The following is a 22,159-nucleotide window of genomic DNA, read 5'->3' on the forward strand; positions in this document are numbered from 1 at the left end:
ATTAAGGAAAAAAAAAGAAAAAAGGAAGCGCAGCTCTGTCAGGCTGCTGGATTTTGCAAATAGCAAATTGATGTCCCTAAGTCCTGGTGTCAGCCCGGAGGGATCTCGGAGCTGAGGGCAGAGCCAGCCCGGGTGTTCACAGCCCCGCTGGCAACTTGATGCACCTCACCCCCCCCCAGCCCTCCTTCCTCAGCCCCCTCCGACTGACAGCAACTATCAGCAAGTCAAATGTTTGTTTGGGGCTTTAATTGGCTGGCAGAGGGCTGCAAAATATTCCTGACGTGTTGGGATGATCCGGTATTGTTGTGAATGCTGGAGCTTCCCTCTGACCTCACCCCCCCCTTTCCTCTCCCCCCTGTCCCAGCCCCCTCCCCCCGGCTCGTGGAGTTTGTGTTTGCATTGCCAAAATGTTACTTTATCTGTCTCCGGAGATTGTTAGCAAATGGTGAGTGTTTGACATTTTGTGGAAAAGAGATGTTTAAATGGATAATAATCCCTTGGTTGTAATTCCCATTTTTGAAGTAATTGAACAAATTCTTCATCTCTTGTTGACTGTACATATTTTTCTGGTGTTAATAGGCTGGCAAAAAATATTGCTTGTCTAACTTATTACAAACAATATTTGCTGAGCAAATACTGCCTGCCTTGTCTGAGCTAAGTTAAGCAGAGCAGGAAATTTAATATTTTCAGAGGGGCACTGACAAACTAAGACTTTGGCTTTTGATTTGTGTTTTGTTTGTGTACAAGGGAAAGAAGTGAGGTGTAGAGAGAAAGCACCTAACAGGTCGCTTGAGGGGCATAATGACTGTAATTCATGGTAAATATGAGCAATCCTGGAGTCTTTGCCCGGTGTCTTTGACACACCATGGTAAAAACCTGGGGAAAGTTTTGATTGCTCTCCCTGCTTCAGATTTCCTGTCACTTGTGTGTCTCTTCACCCACATTAGAGTGATGAAGGGTCCTTTGCAGGCTAATGAATAATCTCAGATTTGCCCTGGCATCTGTAGCGTCTTTGGCTCAGACTTTGAGACCCCATTTTACTGGTGGGCTTTGCTTCTCCCTAGCTCACTGCTCCTGCCATGGAGGCCTCTGAGCTCTGGTGGCATTGTGGTGTTGGGGAGTTTTTTTGCTTATGGAACCAGCTTCCCCAGGTCCTGGAGATGGTCCTTGGAGGTGTCAGCGGTGGCCTTGGCCATCTCCCCTGGTGTCAGGGCAATGAAACCTTTGCTTGGGGAGCCTGGGCTTCTACTCAGGAAGGACATTTAGCCCAGCAGCCCCTGAGCAGCACTAGGTGTGGAGGTACCAGAGTGGAAAGATGTTTTTAGATGATCTGTGTTAACTCTGAGTAGGTTATTCTTTGGCCTTTCATGGCATTGTTTGTTGGGTGTTGTCCTAACAGGAAAGTGAACTACTTTGTCTATGCAGAGCTGATAATGAGTGAGCGATCTGTTTTCCTGTGCCTCTAAAACAAGCCAGAGACCTGTCTGTATCTTTTTCTTTTTTTTTTTTTTAACTCCCTCGGGCGTGCTCTTAGTCAAATATGCATCAGCAGATAGGTCCAATTAAACCCCTGAGCTGTCAGTGAAGAAAGTAAAATTCATCTTCCTGCAGAAATTTTCTACCATGGTGAGCATGTATGTTATCAGGAAATAGAATTCAAATGATAGTGCAGTCCCTCCAGGGCTGCCGGGGAAAACTCTGGGCTTTTCAAGTGGGATAAGCCTTGTTATCAAATCAACCTAACCTTGGTAATAGGGCACACAAGGATAGAAGATGACCTTAAACTTCTGCCGCTCCAAGGAACATCTGCCTGTGGTAGCACTTCTGTTTTTTCTTTAAAAAAATAATAATAATCATCATCATAAAAAATATATATGCAAATATTTACAAACTATCCTCTTTGTTCTTTGCAGAACACTTCAGTACCACTTGATATTAGTTAATATCTACTGTATTTATCAGCACACGAGAATGCCTGCACCTCAGCATCTGGGGTGCTAGTTAGCACCTTGGAGGGAATGGTGTGAGCAGAATTCTGTTTCTTTCAGGGGCTGAACTAGGGGGTCTGTTTTATTCTGAGTTCTCAGCCCTAATGTTCGTGTATATTTCACAAATTCCAGTAACACTAAAGAGAAAATACTCTGCATTGTGTGGATTTTTCCATGCCTTTGACCATGGGTGATGTCTGGCAGATTTGATGCAGCAGCAAGGGAAGGGGATTATTAAGGCAAAACTACTTTAAAGAAACACATGCCCATGTAAATGACTGAAACAGCAAGGTCGTTTTGTGTGGAGTGTTCTCAAGTGAACTGGGTGCAACAGGTGGTTTCCTTCTGCTTTGGAGGAGTTTTGCCTTTCAGTGTGCATTTGTTTTTTTTTTAAGAGTGCTTGAAATCTGCTGTGATGATATTTTGAAAATAAATAAGAATTGAAACTTTCCATGTTCCTGAGGGAAGAGAATACTGAACTAAGAAAGTCTGTTTCATTTCATTTATAATCCTAAAAGGAGCTTTTGTTGCATGTGTTGCAGTTTGTTGTGATTCTTTCTTGTGTTATTCCTCAAGGTTTGTTTGTCACCTAATGTTACAGTGAGCTGTGATTATGTTTAGGCTAGCTAAGCTTTGGGCTTCCCCCTGGAAATTAACCTCCTTAGTGGTTAGGCAGAACTTAATAGTAGAAACATTTGGGAGAAGTAAGGTGGTTTTTTGTTTTCCTTTTTATCTCAAAATGTTGTGAATTCCCCTTCCCCACTGAAGAAAACTCTCACCACTGGTGTTCCTGTAAATAACGTCTGCTATATATTTATATTCTTCCTTTGTGTTGACCTGGAGGTATGTGCAGTTAAGGCTGATGCTGAGGGGTGGCTTTTTGAAGTCTCCTTTAGCTTTTTGGTGTGAATTTTAAGCATTCTGGATTTTCATTTAACTTATGTGGCGATGTTTCTTTTGGCAGTTGTCTGAAAACACTGTTGTTTTGTTTCTTGAGACATCCTTGTGACTTAAGGATCCCCTACAATACCATCTTTCACATAAAGACAGATTTGGTTATATTTATTTTTAAATTAAGAGGTGAAAATAAAACTCAGAGACAAACCAGCAGCAGCCTCCCAGTGCATAAAAAGTTAAAACTTCCCCTGTCCCTTCCACTGGATATTCTTGTGTAAATCTGGCTCCAGCACAGGTTACATGCAGCTGATCTATGTGTACTAGTGTTGGGTTTTTTTAATACCCAGCCACTTAACTTTGGAGTTAATAACCTGGAAACTTGGTTTGCCCTGACCTGCTAGCTTGAAGTGGGAAGCGAGACAGGCAACTACTGGAAAACCATCAGGTGATGGTGCTGCCCAGGAGATGGTTCCTGTGCCAGGGTCAGAAAAGCTGGTGGGCTGAGAAAAGGGATTTCTCTCTGCCTTCTGAAATGAATGGTATGTATGTGAGCATGTGTGTATATTCATTATGTTCAGATGAAGCTGCTAATTATTCTTGAAGGTGATTGGTGAATCAGAGCGAGAGAATCTAAATGAGTGAGTCGGTAGTTGAGGGCTCTCTCTGATCATAGCTGTTCCTTTCAAGTATGAAAAACAGCGCTAAAAGGGAACTTCATCAGAATGTTAATGAATGCAATCTTTGAGAGCAATTGTTCTCCCAAAGTAGTTATAAAGACAAGGGTTTGTGTTTTCTTTTTGGCCGTTGTTTATAATTTTTGCAGATTACAGCAAAGCTTTGGAACGCTGTATGGAAATTTTAACTTTCCTGGTGTATGTGTACAGGTTTTTTAGGAATGTTTAACCTATTTATAGAATCTTGAGGAGAATCCACTCACAAATGTGCATGGAGCTGAAGTAAATCCCTGAGCTGAAGAGGCAGACCATGACTCCTTGCACGTTGTGTTCAAGTGGTGATCCTGCCCTTACAAGTAGAATTGGGGCCCTGCTGCATCTGGTCACAGGCCCACTCCTACTTTTGTTTGTACCCAGAGGTCCAGCAGTGCTAAAACGCAACCCCTTCTCTGCTGCTTGCACTTGAGTGTAGCAGGGTTTACAAAGCCTAATGGTGATAGTAGACTTCTGGACAGAATCCATAAGTTCTTCAGCTGTTATCTTGATAAGGCTGTTTTCACATGTGTGTTGTACACTGTGCTGTTACTGTTGCTCTGATCTCTCATTGATAAGAAAACCAGTGTATTTAACTGCAGCTTCCTGTTCCAAAGGTTTTATGCTAGTTCCACTGACCTAGCTATGTAACTTCTCATTTATCATCATATCTCTGTGTATGTTCTCTGCAGCTTAGTTTCTCCCATAGTTAGTCTTATGTTTTAAAACAATATGCTAGATTTTAAAGTAGTTTTCCCTTCTACGTAATTGTCGAATGATGGTGTATCAAGTCAGTGTTTCTGATGGCCAGTTATTCCTTAAAAAAAGTGCTTTTAACCTCAGGAAAGCTAATGATTTTCTGGATGGTGCTCTAAAGGCTCTAAATCATTTTGGTTTTTCTGCAGGCTTGTTAGTCTCCATTGATTTGTTCTTCTAGCTGTTGATTTTTTGCATCTTGTCTGAAGCGGGTACTTAAGGTATTTTTGTTGCTCTTAAGGAATAAGAGGTAGTTAATGCAGAGCTAAAGCAGAGGGGTGAGCTCTGGAAAGCCTGAAGTACCAGAAACCAAGGGGAGCACCGTTAATGCTTTTAACACGGCTGTGATGGCATCAAAGAGAGAAAACGGCTTGTTTATCCTAGGCTTGGCTGTGAAAATCATAGGCAAGTTCAGGGGTCACCCTCCTGCCTACCCGAGGTCCCATTTGTACTTCAGACTGCACTTGATCCTGCCTGTTTGGTTTTTTTGAAATACACCTTAATATCTTACCAGTTTTCCCAAAATAGTTCCCTGTAATGCAGCTGCTTGGCCTTTCTTCAGTGGTCTGAAACCTTGGGTAAAACATGAGGTGAAGCTTGCTGAAATGTCCCCTTTATAAAAGGGACATAAATTAGTGTTACACTTTACCCAAGTAATAGATGATATTGGATCCAAATTGGTGTTTGTTTGCAGTAGCGTATTGGACTTCTTGTTTAGCAAGAACTCAAAACTTTACTGTCCTCTCAGTTTGTGAACAAGATGCACTTTTAATCTTTTATCTCAGTTATTTCACAGAATGATACTGGCTATCACAATGTTACTGTCTGGGTAAAAAACAGCGACCAAGGGGGCTGGGTAGGATATGATCAGCCTAGTGTATTCCACTTTGTTTCTTTGGTAGGTTCCTGCTTGCTCTGCAAAAGAGCTGATGTATTGCACAGCTGTACCTGATGGAAAAATCATATAGATGCAGAGATAAAATGCCCTGGCTAGAGACAGTTGCACTAATAGAAGGGTTTTTGAGGTGGGTTTGGCGTTCTCCTGCTTTCTGTTTCTTGGTGGGAGGATTTGAATTCTGCAGGCACAGCCATTGCTGCAGGCTGCTCCCCTGCAACAGGCTCACTGGACCTGTGGGCTTTGCATGTGTGTAGATCCTAAGCCTGTGTGCACCTTGGCCGGGGAAAGTGCTATCAAAATGAAAGTGCTATCAAAATTGTTTCAGCTTCTCTAGCTTCTGGTCTTTGTCCTGGTGATGCAGATTGTGGGGAACATAGTGTAGTTTGTCTGTGGTGCTGCAGCAAGTGCTGGGGAGCCACTAGTATCAGCAGAACTGAAACGCTGTGTCCTGCTTGATGCAATATTTTTTTCCTAATAAAGTTTTGAAATACAGTACGTAGGACATGCATCTTGGTATCAATGGTATGTGAACAACCAGCTGTAAGCGAGGACAATTTCCAATTCACTGCACTTTTATGCCTCCAGTTTATCATGGTAAAGGTATAAAAGAGTTTTATGTAGGTGAAGTGGCTCTTGCTGTTTAAAATATCTTCTGGCTCTGCTGTGTTCAGCACAACGGGGGCTGTGACTGCTCCAGCTGTGCTCCTCACACAGAGGAGAGAGCACTATTTTACCAGTCTTGTTCCATCTCCTTGAAAAATAATCTCTTTTCCAAAACTAATGAAGTACTAAGAATACTGTTCAGATGCTGAAAGGAGAATCAGTCATTATGTTATTCACCCAGAATGTTTCAAATGGAGGCGAGGGTTAAAAACAGCTTCTGAGCTGCCTCAGCAACACTCAGCCTGTGTTTAGTTGTCTGTCCAGTTCCTCTGGTGCAGGTAATTGTGAAAGCTGGGCAGGTACCAACCACACCAGCTGCAGGGCTCGCCCACCCTGTGCCCAGCCAGGCCAGCAGATGTGTCGAGCCCTAACGACAGACAAATAGGTGCCAGTTTTTGTAGCTTAATTATTTTGTACTGAGTGACTGGATCCAAAGTACAGCAATACCTGGTGAAAAATGCGTGCAAGGGCTGCTATGTACACGGTGCGTGCATAACCCAAGATGAACAGAGAGTGTTTCCTTTCTGGCTGTCTTGCTTCAAGCCAAAAAGGGACTAAAGTTGAACAAAAGTTGCATCTGCAAGGTCAGTGGTTGGCATGGATAAGGGGATTGAAGGGATCAGAATGATTTCCCTGCACTACTGGCTGCAAAACATGGGCTTATGGCACCGTTCCTGTCTCTCCCTTTGTGCTCAGAGCAAAGCTTTTTTAGTCTTCTACTGGCTATGTATAGTTGTGCCACACCGACGTGGCAATTTGAAGTCAAATGTTCTATTTTAGAGACTTCTGGGCGCTGTCGTAAGGACAAGGGAGCAGTGCTTGGGCTCTTCTGCTCTGTCCAAAGCCTGCCTTGCTCTCTTCTGAGCAGGTTGTGATATTCTGTGGATTCAGAAATAAATGTATATGGTGCACTTGCACTTGTGCCTGTAGTCTGTGAATTTTGTAGTGTTTGCAGTTGCATGTCACTGCATATCTGTCTCTCCAACAGTTGTTCTTTCTATCTTCATAATAATATTATGCTAATTGTTTGGTGTTTTTTTCCCCCCAGTTTTAAATATAGATTGATTTACTCTGATGCTGTTGTATTCCCTGATCTAGCCTGCACTTACTGAGGAGATGCTTAGGTTGTGCAGCTCGGGTAGGGGAACAGATGATAATTTAGGGCTCCTGGGTATTGGGCAGGCTGTGGTGTGCTGATAGACACAAAGGTCATTTCTTTAACCCCTCCTGTTGGTTAGTGGGGCTGTAGTTTTTAGAGAAGAGCTAAAAACCCAGAGAATTTTAGATCAAGAAATGTCTCGTTGAACCTTACAATGACATCAAGTGAGTCACCTAATAAATTGATTATTGCTGTGGACTTTTTTGGTGGCTCATAAATTCTGTCAAAGAGGACGTGCAGCCTCTTTGTTTCACTTAGCCTGAGCACATACTTGCACTCAGGGGGAGTGAGGCTCAAGATAGTGTGCAGCTAAGAGATGTTTATGGAATCAGTCAAACTTGATATAAAATAATTATGGTGTTTTGACAGCTTGTTAATAACTTGCAACCATTGGAAGAAATGGAATTACAGCATTCTTGGTCCTTGATGGAACCTTGGCATTTCTTGCAGATTGTAAAATTAAAGAAAAAATGTGAAAGCCATTAAAATAGTTGAATGTGGTGCCTGGGAAAAATGATGGGATGCCTAATTGAAAAAATGCTTCATTCTGGTTGAAGTTCATTGCAGTTCAGTTCTGCCTGCTTCCATGTATCTGTAATGGAGAAGGAAGAGGGGCTGATTCCCTCAAAATCTGTCTGGGCAAAGGTTTTGGGTGTCACTCAGTTCTTCATTTTATCTGCGAATGAAGGGGAAGGAAATCCTAGTGAGCATTAAACATGAGAGAAAAGTCTTGTCACCTGTAATGACTAAAATCCCCTGAAGTGTTGCCAGCGTGTACTTTAGGAATGGTATAATTATATGATTATTGAAAGAGACATAAAAGACCTCATGGCAAAAACCTTAGAAAGGGGGAGGGAAAGAATCCATATGCAAATGAAGATACACAGAATTTGCTGTCTCTCTCTTTTTTTTTTTTTTTTTTCCCTAGTTATTTTTCAGTCCAAAGCTTAGTAATTGCTTTTATGGGGACTACTTAATAAAACTGGGGCATGCAAAGGAGGGAGGAATTGTTTATGCCACGTCACAGAGCTGGCTTACAATCCTACTGAGTTGGAGTAGAAATGGATTTTTAAAAGTAAAACTGCAGAGTGGGTTTTCTCCTAGCAGAAAATAGCTATTTGTTGTAATGTTATCCTACAATAAAAATGTTTTGTGGTCTGGCGGTTAGCAGAGGGGCCCGGAAGTTGAGATAGTGGGGTTTTCTTTCTGACTCTGCCACAATTTCCTCTCTGAACTCCAGGCAAGTCCTTTCATCACTGCCTATGTCACCTCAGCCACCAGTGCCATTGCTCAGGTCCCAGTGGGAGGCTGGATGTTCCATTCAGGGAAGCTCATGTCACCCGTCCAGCTTGAGGGAACCTCTCGTCTTTCAACCCTGCACACTGCAGCCCGGCTCGTGGCTGTGAGCTGGGTGTTACACAGGGGAACAAGCACCTGCAGTGGTGTCTCCTGGCCTTTTTGTCACTTTGGCAGCTTGCAGACAAAGCCAAAATCTTCCTGTGTGAACCACTAGTGAAATGTTTCCCTCTGCCCCCCTCAGGTTTGTGTGGTGTGTCAGTGTGTTTCACATGGGATGTACTGCCTGGTGCAATCCCCATGGAGTGTGCTATGCTCACTGCTGCAGGGTGAATTTAGTATGATGTTTTCCCAAGCTTTAATTCTCTGTCTCCTCTTAGAGTTAAAATGCAGGCCATGACTTTGGGCTTCTTAAGTTCTCCTGGGCTCCATCAGTCCTTACTGATGCTCTGGATTTATAATCTTTCTTCTCATAGAAGCACTCGTTCATGCATTTACTAGGAAACTCCTGATGCAGAACAGACCCATACCTCAAGAGAGGTTTTTTTTTGCAAGATAGGCAAAAACCTCCTTCCTTTTTTCTCAGACTTAACTAAAGCACTTGTTGCATTAAAAAAAAAATAATATGAAAGAGATGAAGCCCCCAAGCCCCTGGCACTGCTGTTAGTGTTGAGTTACTGAATATTTTGCAAGATCTCTCTGGGATAAAGAATACCATTTGCTCTGGTATTCTAGTTTGAAGCTAAATAGTACCAAGTTGTGATAAGAGTTTGCTAATGTGATTTTTAGCTGAAAATGACAATGGTTTTCCAACCAGATGGATTCTATAACTCTCCTGCTATCAGCTCATCCATCAAATGCTGCAGATGTCTGTACATTCATTATAACGTGCACGTGGTGATGCTGATTACATCAAACAAACTTATAACCCTCTTCAAGCCTTATCAACGCAGCCCCTGGCGTGTGTTTGGCACTGGGGGTTTTTGTTCACAAGCTGGCCCTGCAGGTACGAGATGGAGGAGCTACTTTCTCAGCTCCTTTGCATTGCTATGGAGATGGCTGCGTCTGCAGGGTCGATGTAACTGATGTAGAGAAAACTGTTTTAAGACAACTTCGATACAGGCACTGGTGTTTCCAAGGCTGTTTGTATCATGAGCAGGGTTAATGAAACAGCAGCGAAAGCCTCTGAGCTGCACATGTTCTGTAACTTGGTTTCATACAGCTCGTGACTTTTCTTCCACATCACTGTGTGGCACTAAGTCACATCAGGTATGTGACTAAGAAAATGAAGCTCTGCAGAAGCGCTTGCAGTGCTCAATCAGAAAGAGGTTCCCATGCTCATTGTGAATTAATGTACAAGTTTGGGGCTTTTTGCAAGAAAATATTATATTTTTAGCAGCTCTTGTATAGGAGGTTGTCTAGAGCCTCATGTTAAGATCAAACCCAGTTGCCTCAGTTAGAAAATGAGCTTGTATTTTGGTGGGTGTTAGGACATACCATTTCTGAAACAGAGGATATGAAGTGCTATAACAGAGACCTCTCCCAGGTGATACCTCAGATAAACAACTGTATGTAGTTTGTGTTCTTGATAGGTTCCAAGAATTATTTCTGCAGTTGTTTTTGTATTTAAAAAAAAACAAACCACCAAACAAAACCCAAAATGTTTGCATAAGCTGTTCCTAGACAGAGTATCTTTGTTGTTGTTGTTTTTTTGCTTTAGCCATGTTGTGTCCTGAGAAAATACATTAAAGGGTTGTGTAGTCTCTGAGCCTATTGCCTCGTTTTCCTCCACCCAGGAGGGGCTCAGAGTTGTCATTCTTGGGCTTACAAAGTTGCTTGTCTCTAGGCATGTATTGCTCTTGTGCAAGATGAGCCATGCTACTGGATTTTAATATGTTGAAATTATTTCTCTTGATTATTGAAACCTGTTGTGTGGCTCAAATGAAGCAGGTGTGTGTGGGTTTCCCAGGGAGGGTGTTGAAGTCTGCCTGTTGGACAGGAGTGAGGTCCTTGCTGGTTTCCTGATGAGTGCTTTCTGGTCAAAATATATCAGTGGATTTTCTTTACCAGTGCCAAAATAAATGCTGCAGAGTATCCATGGCCAGGAATATAATCATCATTGGGTTACTGAGTTTCTGCCTGAAGGTCAGCTAGCTGTGAGTGTTACTAAATAGCTGTTTGCCCATATGTTTGTGGTCTGCACTTACACACCATGTCTGGGTGTGTATGTCTTCAGTGTAGTGCTTGGTGTAAAGATATGTGGCTCAAACAGTAGCATGTTTTATGATACTTCTCTATAAGTTAATAAGGTCAGCACAACCTTTAAGGATATTAGTTTAACCTCTAAAAGGACAGGATATAAATTGCTGGTCTTTGTATATGTTAAGTACAATGTGCTATTAATCTAAAATCAGATTATTTGGTTTATTTAATGGCTCATATTTTGCCAGAGATTGATCCTTTCTTTATGACACGTATATAGCAACTGGCAAAATTTACTTCCGTCACATACTTTGGTCACTTGGAGCTGAGAGATTTATGCACTCTACCAGCAAGACTGAAGGACAACCTGTTTGGGCATATGGTGGCTTTGGGACTCAAGTGTGTAACATCCAGTTACAATAAACTGGGTAAGGCCAAATATCTGTCGCAACCTTCAGCCCAACTGGGTCCAGCTTTCAGCAACTGTCAGATCCAAGCTGAATGAAAACAGGCACCAAAAATGATCAGGAGGCTTTTGGTGGGCTGTGTTGGCTTGGGGCTGGGAGCCAGGGAGGTCTCACTGTCCCTGCCAGCTGCGTCCTCTTGGGCTGGGTGGGCATCTCCTTCCTGCTGTGCCTGTGCTTTGCAGTGGTGGCCATGCAGCCAGCACCTGGGGATGGTCCTGTGAAGTCTGGTGAGATGCTGTGATGTGGGACATGCTTCAGCATCAGGGCTGGTAAGTGAGCAGCTTCTGGTGATGTGTTTCCTGCAGGTAGATAAAATTTGCCTTTGTTTGGGATGTTTCTTGGTTTGATTTTTCTGTAATTCTGATTTTTTTTGCTAATTATCAGTAGGTAATTCACTGAGTGCTCTTACCTGGGCATGAAGGAGCAAGTACAGAGAATAGATTTTTGTCTCAAGCAACAGATTAATTATTTTTATTCTTTTCCATCTCTCTCCTTTTGTGCATGTGTGAGTTAAAATTCCCATTCCCTGTTTATAAAATGTTTAGCAGATGAAGTCACTGCTGTTTTTCCTAGTACTACCTTTGTGAGGTTCAGAACACAAGCAAAATTTGATTCTTCACTCAGTCTCTGCTGAATACCGTAGGAATAATGAGTCTATGCCTAAAGCCTAAACCCAGACACAGAAAGCATGCCAATAAGAATACAGACCTGGGGGCGGAAATACAAAGTGTAGCTTATTTTGCCAATTTTACTGGAGCATCCTTGTGCATATTTTGGGGTTGGAAAGGGCTTGATCTTGGTGTAAGACTGATAACAGTGTGGTGGTCTCTTTTTGTGATAGAGAGATGCTCTGAGGAGATGGGGAGTTTAACCAGAGTGCTGCTGGAAGCAGGGCTAGAAGTGAAAAAGCATGGAGTAAACAAAAATCAGCTGGCTTTGTCTTTTTGTGGTGATCAAGCCTTTTCAAAAAGAGTAAATGCTGCTGTCCTGCAACATATTCCTGATCCTGGTGAAAGGAACTGAAATAGGCTGGAGGTTTTTCCATTCTGTGAATTGACATCCCCCTGCTTACACTTCCCAGGCAGCTGCCAAACTAGAAACTTTCAAATGCCTTTTCCTGGGGCCTGCAGGTGCCTTTCAAGAAGGTCAGAATGTGGCTTGAACTGAATTAAAAGGTAAAACCTTTGCAATGATGTAAAGGTGGTTTGGGGTTTTTTTTAGACTTTCTACTTCTAATTATAAATTATCAAACTTCTAAGCTGAACAACTTTAAAGATCATCTGTGTTCAACAGGACTTCATCTTTCTGTTGCCTGTTTTGCTCAGCCTGAATGAAGAAATTGTGTTGTGTTCTCCTTAGGCTATAGTTATTGAAAAGTTTTGCTTCTGTTATTAAATAAGGAGAATTTGGGTGCCTGGTTACTTATCACTACCCCCTTTGATATTTAAATTTCATTGTTTGCCCCCACTCTTCTTAATATAGTTTTTCTAAACAGCATCTAAAAATGTGTATCTGAAAGACCTAATTAGTGTTGAGGCTTCAGTATCTGGGCTTTTTTTAATAAGACACCTGGATATTGACAGTAAATCTGAAAAAAAAAATATGAATCTATACCCAAAATGAATGCATGTAAATGGTAGTGGGAGAAAAAAACAACTCAAAAACTTCAGACTGAGTTAGTGGTTGAATGCTTGCCCTGTTTTCAATGTGCCCTGTGAAGGAAAGAGGGAAAATTATATTTAATTAATGCTTAATTAATACCTTGCTCACTTGGCATTAAGATTTTAGAAAAATCTACCTAGGCAAACATATCTTGACCAGGGCAGATATCTGTTTGGTCTATATTATTTTAAGTCTGATACAGCATTGTTCACACCTTCTTGGAATGTAATATGGGAATAAACAGGAAACCCAATCTCCTTAGCACGGCCCGTTGCACAGACAGGCCGTGCTCTGATACAGGGATTTATTTCATGCATGGTGGCCGAGACACGAAACAAATGTGTAGAAAAGGGAATGATGTAAAATTAAAAGTGACAATTATGTGAATGTTCCAATTGGGGAAGAAGTAAATTCTCTCTTTCCATGTGCTCAGCTTCGAAGCTAACGAGCAGCCTGTTGGGGCTTTTGAGCTGTGTGTTTGTATCTGTCATATCTCTCTCATCTCAGCTGCTTCTTGTTTCATTTTTTTTCCCCCCAGTTTGACCTTATTTTCCCTTTTGTTCCATGGAGTCATTCAGTCTTTGTACTGGTGGTTTGTGTATCTTGTACCCTTCCATTTTGGAGCTGCTTTCCTCAGTCCCTTGCAGCACGTCTGTGTCCTTCCCTCTGACCCAGGAACATGGTGACTGACAGGGTCCAAATCTGTTTCTTCCAGGATTTTTTTTTATAAGGGAGGAGAAGCTGGTGAGAGAAGAAACAAGCTGTAAAAATAGCTCAGTATTTAGACAGACACCCTTTTGGAAAGCTAGACAGCTTGATCTTTGATGCTGCTGAGTAATTCCCATGCTTGCAGAAACAGGGGGAGGGAGCTGGGGCTGTGACCACTTGATTCTGGCATAAGTATGTGTTTTTTGCTGAAGGGGATGGTCCTTTCCTGCCCTGGCGGTTTGTCCCAGTTGCCTCCCTTGTACCAGCTCTAGCATTTATGCTGCCAAGAAGACAAATTTCCTGGTTCCCTGATCTGGCTCACTGCACAGTCACACAAATGCCCTTCTGGCACCAGGGAGAGGGGACTGTGGAGCAGATGTGTATTGATTAAAAGAGACCCTGCAAATATGGCCTGAGCCTTTGTAGCAGGATTATAGCTACATGTTCTTTCTGTGGTTTACGTTGTCTTCTGAGGCACAGTTCCACTTAAATAGATGGTGTAAAATGATGAAGGTGCTGGAATTACTCTGGTCTTGGTTAAGCTATTGAAGTTGGGATGATGTGGTCAGATATGGGGTAGTGGGGAGTGGCTGAGGGTAGAAGGCATTACATGGAAAGAGAAAGCCTCACTTGCTATTTAATTGCTCTGAAAACCCAGTTTTTACCTTGTTTTCACTGATTAGTTTCAATGTACACAGAGAGGAAGAGACAACCTTTTGTTTCTCTTGGTCACATGCTTGGAGTGGATGAGGTATCTAACCCTCTTGATGGCAGAAGGTTAAAGTCGTTTGGTCTGTAAATGGCCTTTACAGCTCAGTTTACATATGAATTCTTTCTTTTAGTCTTCTTTTTTTCTCTTATCTTTCTAAACTGTTTCCTGTGCATGTGTTGTATGAAGGAGAAGCCTGTATTAGATATTAAATCCAAAGGGAGGGGGGGAGTGGAAGAAGCAGTTTCTCTCATCAGTGTCATTTTCCCTGCTGTAATCCCACGAAGGGATTGAAGAAAGTGTCAGGAGAATAAGATCAGTGCTTGAGCCCAGCCAAATGCTGGCTCTGCTGCAGAAAATGGTTTTAATGGAGGCTGGTTGTATGGGGTGAGAAAATTGCACACAAATTGTTCACATTTCTAAATAAAAAGCATTTAATTGCATTAAAAGAGGGGGAGGGGCCTTCTTCTGTGCACATTGGAGACTTCAGTGAGCGTAAGTAACCTCTGTGGCACAGTAGTCATTGACCTTGTCAAATCATGCCATTGGAGGTCATGTGTGGTGAAGTGGGTTGCCACAGGGGATTAGCACATCTGGGCAGAGGGTTTTTATATCTGAGCGTACATGCCAAATCTCATCTCCAGCATCACATGTGGATTCATCAGAAAACACAAGGAGAGGAGAAGATGGGAAAAGATAGGCTTTCTTGACCCCAGTTGCAGGAGAAAGGGCAGCTGGTTTATGCCCTGGAGTCCCAGTTCCAATGAGAAAATTGTCTTGAAATTTAACTGTAAGGAACTTGAAACTTCCCTCAGTAATTTTCTAATTGGGTAGTCTTGGACACAGGACTGTCTTTTTGCCTTGGTTGCCCCTATGGTTTCACATGTACAAACAGCTGTTGGTTCGGTATAAGCAGGTACAGCTTTGTGCAGGTGTGACTTTTTAAGGTCAAGCTCTCATATTTTGGGCTGAAAATAGGAATAAAGGATGATATTTTTAATAAATATCAGAAGATAAGAAATGGGATGACAGGGTTGTATTGACTCCTGTAGGATTTAACACTTACTGCTATGATTAGTGAAGACATTTGGCCTGTTTCAGGTGGGAGTGCCTGAAGCACAGGGAAAGAAGACCTTAAAAGAAAATTATCAATACTTCCAGCAGGAAAATAATTGGTATCTCAGTAGGTAAAAGTGGCCTCAAAATTGAAGTTTTGTGTTTGCCAATAAAGGAAATCACTTGTCATCCATTTCCATTACCTGCGGGGCAAGGGGAGAAATGACTAGTGCTTTGCTCCTGCCTTAAGTTGTAAGGACCTGGAATGAAATGGACTGCAGTTACTAGAAGGCTAAATGGTGATGGATTTTTGTACTGGTGCTAAACTTTTGCTACTTAGAAAATGTGAAAGATCTACAAAGTTAGCATTTTTTAAAAAATTATGCTAAAGGTCAGCTGTTGAAGGAACTCTGTTTAGGAGAGAGTAGCTAGAGTCCTGACTGACAGTTGGGCTCACAAGAGACATTGTTGGCACAGACAGTAGACATACAACCCACAGTGGGCTTTTCAGCACTGGTGGCTTCCAAGGCTTCTTCAGGGGATACACAGTTCCCTTCAGAGATGTTTAAGACTACTGGGAATGGGTGTTTTTTTCGGTCACCTTTAGAAGTTGTCCCTTGTCTCCAGGACACAGATGAAAATTATAAGCTGTGTTGCAGAAGTGGTGGAACTCTGGACGGAGCCTGGGTTTTCCTGCTTCCTGGTCGGTTACAGCACTTTCTGTGCCTTATTACAGCCAAAATATTAGGTGGGACTTGGAGAAGAATTAAGTGGTGCAGTTGTAAAGCAGAGGAAAACACCCATATTTATGTGGTGGCTGTGATATATTAGTCATTTTGTACCTCCAAATAGCCAATTATTCCTCTGACTGGCTTTTATCTGAGCAATTTGCATGTGCAGTCATGGCAACTGGTTTGCAGATTAGGTGCAGAACTTCATGTGGATCTGATGTCACGTTCTGGTCTCGTATGCTTGGTGCTGCTTGGAAGCAAAACACACGGACGAGGGATTCTGTGTAACTGATTACCATTCACTACTTTGTGTTTTCCTGCTCTCAAAGCCTTCTCACACTCAAAGGAAACAAGATGGTTCACTTTTACTGTAGGCCTTTCTCTTTGTCTTTCTCTTTTTTTAATATCTGACATGCCGATGTAAAGTGGTCCCAGCTCCGTAGAAGCTGCAGCACAGATTTAATTTGTATTGGCTTTCTTGGCTGCGTAGTTTGAGAACACATTGTTTGAGAGCTGAGAACTTGCTGGAGCTGCAGTGTTTTTCAGAAGAGATATGAAAGAAAAAAAAAAAAAAAGCTGGAGGAATGGAGGAAAAATAAACTGAAGCAGCATGGAATGACCAAGGGTGAAATCCTCTTTCACTGAACCCAGTGTCAGAATTCTCAGTCTTTATTGATGCCAAATTTCTATGTCTGCTCTGATTTTGATCTTAACTCCACTGGTGTGCTGAAAATTAACAAAACAGTCATAGATTTAATATTGTGCATCTAGAGAGCTCTGTGAAATCTTAATTTGAGGAATATTAATTATTCAGGCATCTGAATTTTGCTCGTAGGTTAAATATAAGCTGTTTCTGTTGGGGATTTATGTCAATTTAGTGTGCTGCAGACTTTGTAGAATCTCTGATATGAGCAGTCTTTGAAGTGGAGAAATGGTCTAAAATATATGCCGACAGCCAGCTAGCTTTTAAAAAGTATCATTTGCTTCAACTAAACAGGACTTTTTAAAACAAACAAACAAACAAAAACCAGTTTGGAACTGTAAGAATAACAGTTTACTTTGAAAAAGCGGTTTTTTTCCTTTTTTTTTTTTTTCCAGCAGCTCAGCTGTAGTCACCTTGGTCTCCAGTGCTGTTAAAGACAAAGCTAGTAAAACAGTATCTTAAAACATCATAGCGAGTAAATTAGCTAATCTATATGCAAGTTTTTGCTATGCCAAACTTAAACTGCTTAAGCATTTCCTATCTTGGTGAGAGGTAGTGGTTTTCATAAATGTCACATTTTCAAGGGTCTGTGTCTTGTCAAGAATTCAGAAGTCTTCTTCTGGGTTCACAGAATGAAGGTTGTAGATTGAGAAGTATTTTAAGGAACTTACTTAGTTTCTTTCAAGTGACAACCTGATCTTAAATGGATAATGAATTTGTGATAAGTGAAAGGTGGGTTCCCAAAAGGTGGTTATATCTGCCTGCCTCTGCATGGTGTTGCCCAACTTCATTGATAGCTGAAGGAGTTTCTTGTTTTGCATCATGTATTGACTAGCCCACATATTAGCAATAATAAAGTGTAAATGCATTCATGTCCATGCATGAGCATATACATTTTCTCTCTTCCATGTACTTAAAATAGTTGGACCCATCTTAGACATCTTGTAAATGCCTGTTTGTTCCTTTGCCTGTTTTTTGGGCCTGACCTCTGATGGCATGGTGTGTTTTTTGAACAGAGGAGAGCCTGTGAAGTCTTGCATAAAACCTACTGTTCAGATAATTACAGGTGCACAAGCACCTTGTTTAAGTTTTCTGAGCTGTTTAAACTTGTGAGGCTTTTCATGTCCTGCTTATTGAACATCAGTGTGTAAGTTTTATTAAAACTGGGTGTGAAGTTTAATTTTTGTAAATATTTTCTCTGCAGTAGCTGCTCAGGAGCCCCTCTGAAGTATTTTCAGCACAGCTTGTGGGGGGCTGGAAAAATCAGAGTTGAAAATTGGGGCACGTCACTTTTTCCTCGTCTAGATAAGTTATTTAATCTCTATTCCTCTGCTTCTTCTGTAAAAGAAGGATAACTTATCTCATGGTACTGCTGCTCCTTGGTAGTTGTAAACCCTGCATGCAGGATCTTTTTGATAGGAAGTACATTAAGATTAAAGTACATGGTGTTTCGTTCTGAAGAGTTTGACGATGAAATTTATAGGCAACTGTAAGCTGTGTGTTTGTTTATGATAAAATTAGGAGATGAAGTATAAAGGAACACACACTGGTACTGGCTGTGGAACTTGCAGCTTTACATTACAAACAGGCTCTTGTTTGTGGTGATAAAGCCAAGAAATCCAGTGTATTCTAGTAGTCTCAAATAGCCACATGGGGTAGAGCTTTTCACTCCCTAAAACTGAATGTTTTCTCATTCTCAGATCTATTGGCTGTTCCTGTTAAAGGGTCTGCTCTCCACGGTTTTGTTACTGTAAAAGTATCAAGCATCTTTCACTGCTGAACATCCTTCAGCTCTTGCTATTTTCTCCTCCCCCATTTTTTTTTCCTCAGGATGTAGTTTGTGAAATTCCATCCCTCCATCCCCTAAGTCCTTTGGCTTAATCGGTTGGAAAGGGCAGACAGCAGCATAGCAAGGCAATAGGTTGCTCTCAGTGATCATATTTTCCTTACTAGCTGTTCCTTGCCTCTCCCTGGTTCTGGACAAAGCTGGTGAATTCATCCTTTCTCTCAGGCGTCCTCGCTCTGCCATCACTCGCTGCTGTGGCTGCTGCAGCTAGTGGGAGCGCCTGGCAGAGCTGCCCAGAGCAGATTCCTTCCCCTGCCTCCTGCCCTTGGGATTTCTGCCTCTCATCTTCTGGAGGTCTGCCAAGTGCTGTAGAAACCCTGCTGTAAAAACACAGGGATTTACTTATTTATTTATTTTTTTTCTTTTTTCCCCCCCCCACTCCCAGTTCTTCTGGATATTATGTAATTAGTGGGGCAGGGGATGAGGTTTGTGTAGATGCTGAAGAGTTTTGGAGGGGCACTTTGGCTTGGTGGCCTTGGGGTATGATTTTATAACTGATAGCTGGAGATGCCTCTTCACTTCTCTCTAATGGATCCACTGGTATAAAGCTCTTTGGTGACAAGATTCAAAATTGATTCTTAGCCTTTCATGAGGGGAAAGATGAAAAACTGTAAGACAGTTTCTCCTTCAGACTGTAGACTCAGTTATTTCTGGATGTGCATTGGTGGGTTTTTCTTCATTCCCAGACCCTTCCACAAACACAGCTCCTCATCTTGTTGTGCCACAGATTGTTTCCTTGTATTTTTGAGCCAGAAGATCTCAAAGAAGGACTTGTTAATAATATTGGGCACTGGGGACAGATGTCCAGGAAAGCTTTTCATCAGTGGATCAAAACATAAAAAAACAAACCCCAAAAGAAACCCTAAAATCACCCAACCCCAAACCCACTCAAATTGCATAGGGCATATAATCAATATTATGAGCAGTTTGCTTCCCCAGAATTCTAACTGGTATGCTGTTTAACCCATGGTGTGGGTTAAATGACCATAAGGGAGATTGTGCTAGTACAAGCCTTAGATCTTAGAAAATGAGCAAATTATAGTTAAATAAAGAGCAGGGAGCCATGTTACTGGTCGTAGCTGGAATAACTGGAGAGTTATGCATGAAGCTACTGTAATAATTGTGGCCAGGTCTGGTCTGCATCCCTCCTCCTCGTGTTGAAGAAGCCAATAAAATGTACATCCATAGCTTGGTATTAATGTGTTTTCATCAAAATAGTGTGAGTCTGGGCTCAGGCACAGTCTCTAGGCACTGCTAGAGCTCTAGATCCTGCCTAAAGGGAGAGAATCTGGCAATGGCATAGGAGCAGCAGGGGGGAAATATTCCTTTGGGTCTTTATTCCTGTTACATTAATACCTTTTTAATAAATCCCAGTGAAGAGCAGCAGAGTGCCCAGCTGTAGAGAAGCAGGCAGCAGTGGTTGGTCAGTGTGTGGAGTGTATGCCTGCAGTAGATCATTACTGGTCATGTTCATCCTCTGTGTTGAATTCTCCATCTCTCTCTGCTTTCCATATACATCATAAATAGGGAAATTGCAGGGAGAGTTGCACAAAGCTGCCTTTCTTGTCATTTCTGCTTAAATTTCACGTGACAGTTGGACGGAAGATGTTTTCACTGCTTGAAGTGAGGGGGAGGCGAAATGGGTGGTGGATTTTTAAACTATATATACTTATTTTTCTGCATGCAGGCAGCTTGTGTTTGTGGTGGTGTGTGCAAGGAAGCACCTCATTGTGCAATCTGTATCAGATCTGTAGTGGAGAGAGCTCATTTCCTCCCGAGTACAGATTTTTCCCCCTTGCTGAGTGAGTTTGGATGCCCCCATGAGTTATAAGCTTCTTCTGATGAAGGGGGTTGATTCTGCCTTTGCTTCCTGACTCGTGGCTGCCAGGGGAGCTGCGTGCAGTGGGAACTGGAGGCATAATTTTCTTTTCTAAATGTTTCTTTTTTTTACTTCTCTCTTTCCTTCCTTTTATTGGGACATTAGGCACAGGGTGGAGGAGTTTCTAAATCACATTAATTGCTTGTGACACCACTCCAGGCTCTCTCCAGAGCTGACCAGCCAGGGCCAGTCATCACCCCTCCAGCATGGCCAGACTGATCTGGGCTTGCTTTGCAGCCGGAGCCTTTTGCTGTCGTAAGAATTGGAAAAAAACATGACTTAATTGTGACTGGGATTTGCTGGCCTGAATGGAGGGACCACAGCCCTGCTTCCCCTGTGCTGGGACCCGTCCTAAGCCGAGCAGAGCCTTGTCGTGGCAGCAGGTCGGTAACAGAGCTGAGCTTCCTCCTGCTGCTGCTGCCTCCCCCAGACATGGGCTGTGCTGCCGGGGGTCCAGTAGGTGTGCTAGGCCATCTGTGAACCTGTCACAAGCAAAACCAAAGGGCAGTGAGCTGAATGACAGCAGTATTGAAAGAACAGAGAGCTAGCCATGCTTGTCCCCCCACCCTTCACCTCCTTCACCCTGAGGTGGGAGGGCTGATTCACCCCTGGTTCCCATCATGGAGGAGCCTGAATGAAACATTAAGGCCGCAGGCTAAAAGCAGAAGTGGAGCTGATCCTCTGAGGAAGCTCCTGGCCAGCCCTTGTGGTGGTGGCTCCGTGCCTGCCTGGAGCTGGTTCAGGCCTAAGACTCAAGTTTTAGTCTGTTGTGGAATCTTGTTTATCTGTCTTATTTCTGCACTTCTTGCTTCTCGCCACCCCTGCCTGGGCTGTTCCCCTACCTGCTGAGCTCCGTCCATGGCTCTGCTCCCCCCAGGGGCCGGGCAGCAGCTCAGGGAACCCGGCTCTGTGTGAAGGCCGCGAGCGGGTAAGGTTACACCAGGCTGGCATTTGCTGCATTCCACAGGACGCGGGATGTGCTGCTGGCTGTGGGGAACGTGGGGAGAAAGGCCACCGTTGTCTGGCCGGGGATCATGTCTGCACAGGGCAAGTGTCAGCTGGAGGCCCGGCACGCAGAGCCCTTGGGACAGCACTTCAGTCTGCGCACATGTCTGCTGGCATGGCCCTCCTTCCTGGGTGAGGGTCAGGCGTGCTGCAGCAAGCCCAGCTCGGCTCAGCTGAGTCAGTGAGTCCAACTGGGTACACAGGATTTCACAGGATGTTTCATGGGAGGGGGGGCTGATCAGTTTTGGTTTGGTTTAAGTTGCTTTCACTCATGGGTAGAGAAGGCAACTTAGAAGAGGAGAAGGAATGAAGGTGATCTTACATACCACAAAAACATGGCAAAAGTACATTGAAATGGCACTGATTTTCTCTATCACAATGGCTTTATTGGACTGGAGAGGAAATGGGAACCTGAGGGGGGAATATTGGAGAGATGGCCTTGTGGAGTCCAAAGGAAAAAGAATTTGTCCAAGAGCTTACAGTTACTAAAGTTGTCACATCCTACCCCTCTCTTCATATCTTTCTCGTGTTCTCTCTTGCATCAGTCTTGTAGAATTGTATTTTTTTTCCTCTGTGGTACTACCCTTTCCATTCTCTCTCAAATCCTGTTCTGTTCAGTTACTTTGAACCTGCTTTGGCAGAAAGGAGCCTTGAGCAGTAGACACAGGCACATGTGAGCGAACAGAACAAGGTTTGTATGTTGCTGCGTGTTTTAAAAAATGGTGTCCTTTTCCCCAAAAGGACTGAGCTCTCAAGCCTGAATCTGGCAATCCCCCTAAATTAGACTCTGCTTTCTCTAGGAGCTATAAAACCAGCAAATGTTCAAA

This window comes from Chaetura pelagica, unplaced genomic scaffold, assembly GCF_000747805.2.
Source record: "Chaetura pelagica isolate M959 unplaced genomic scaffold, ChaPel_1.0 scaffold45, whole genome shotgun sequence".
In the NCBI taxonomy this organism is placed as follows: Eukaryota; Metazoa; Chordata; class Aves; order Apodiformes; family Apodidae; genus Chaetura; species Chaetura pelagica.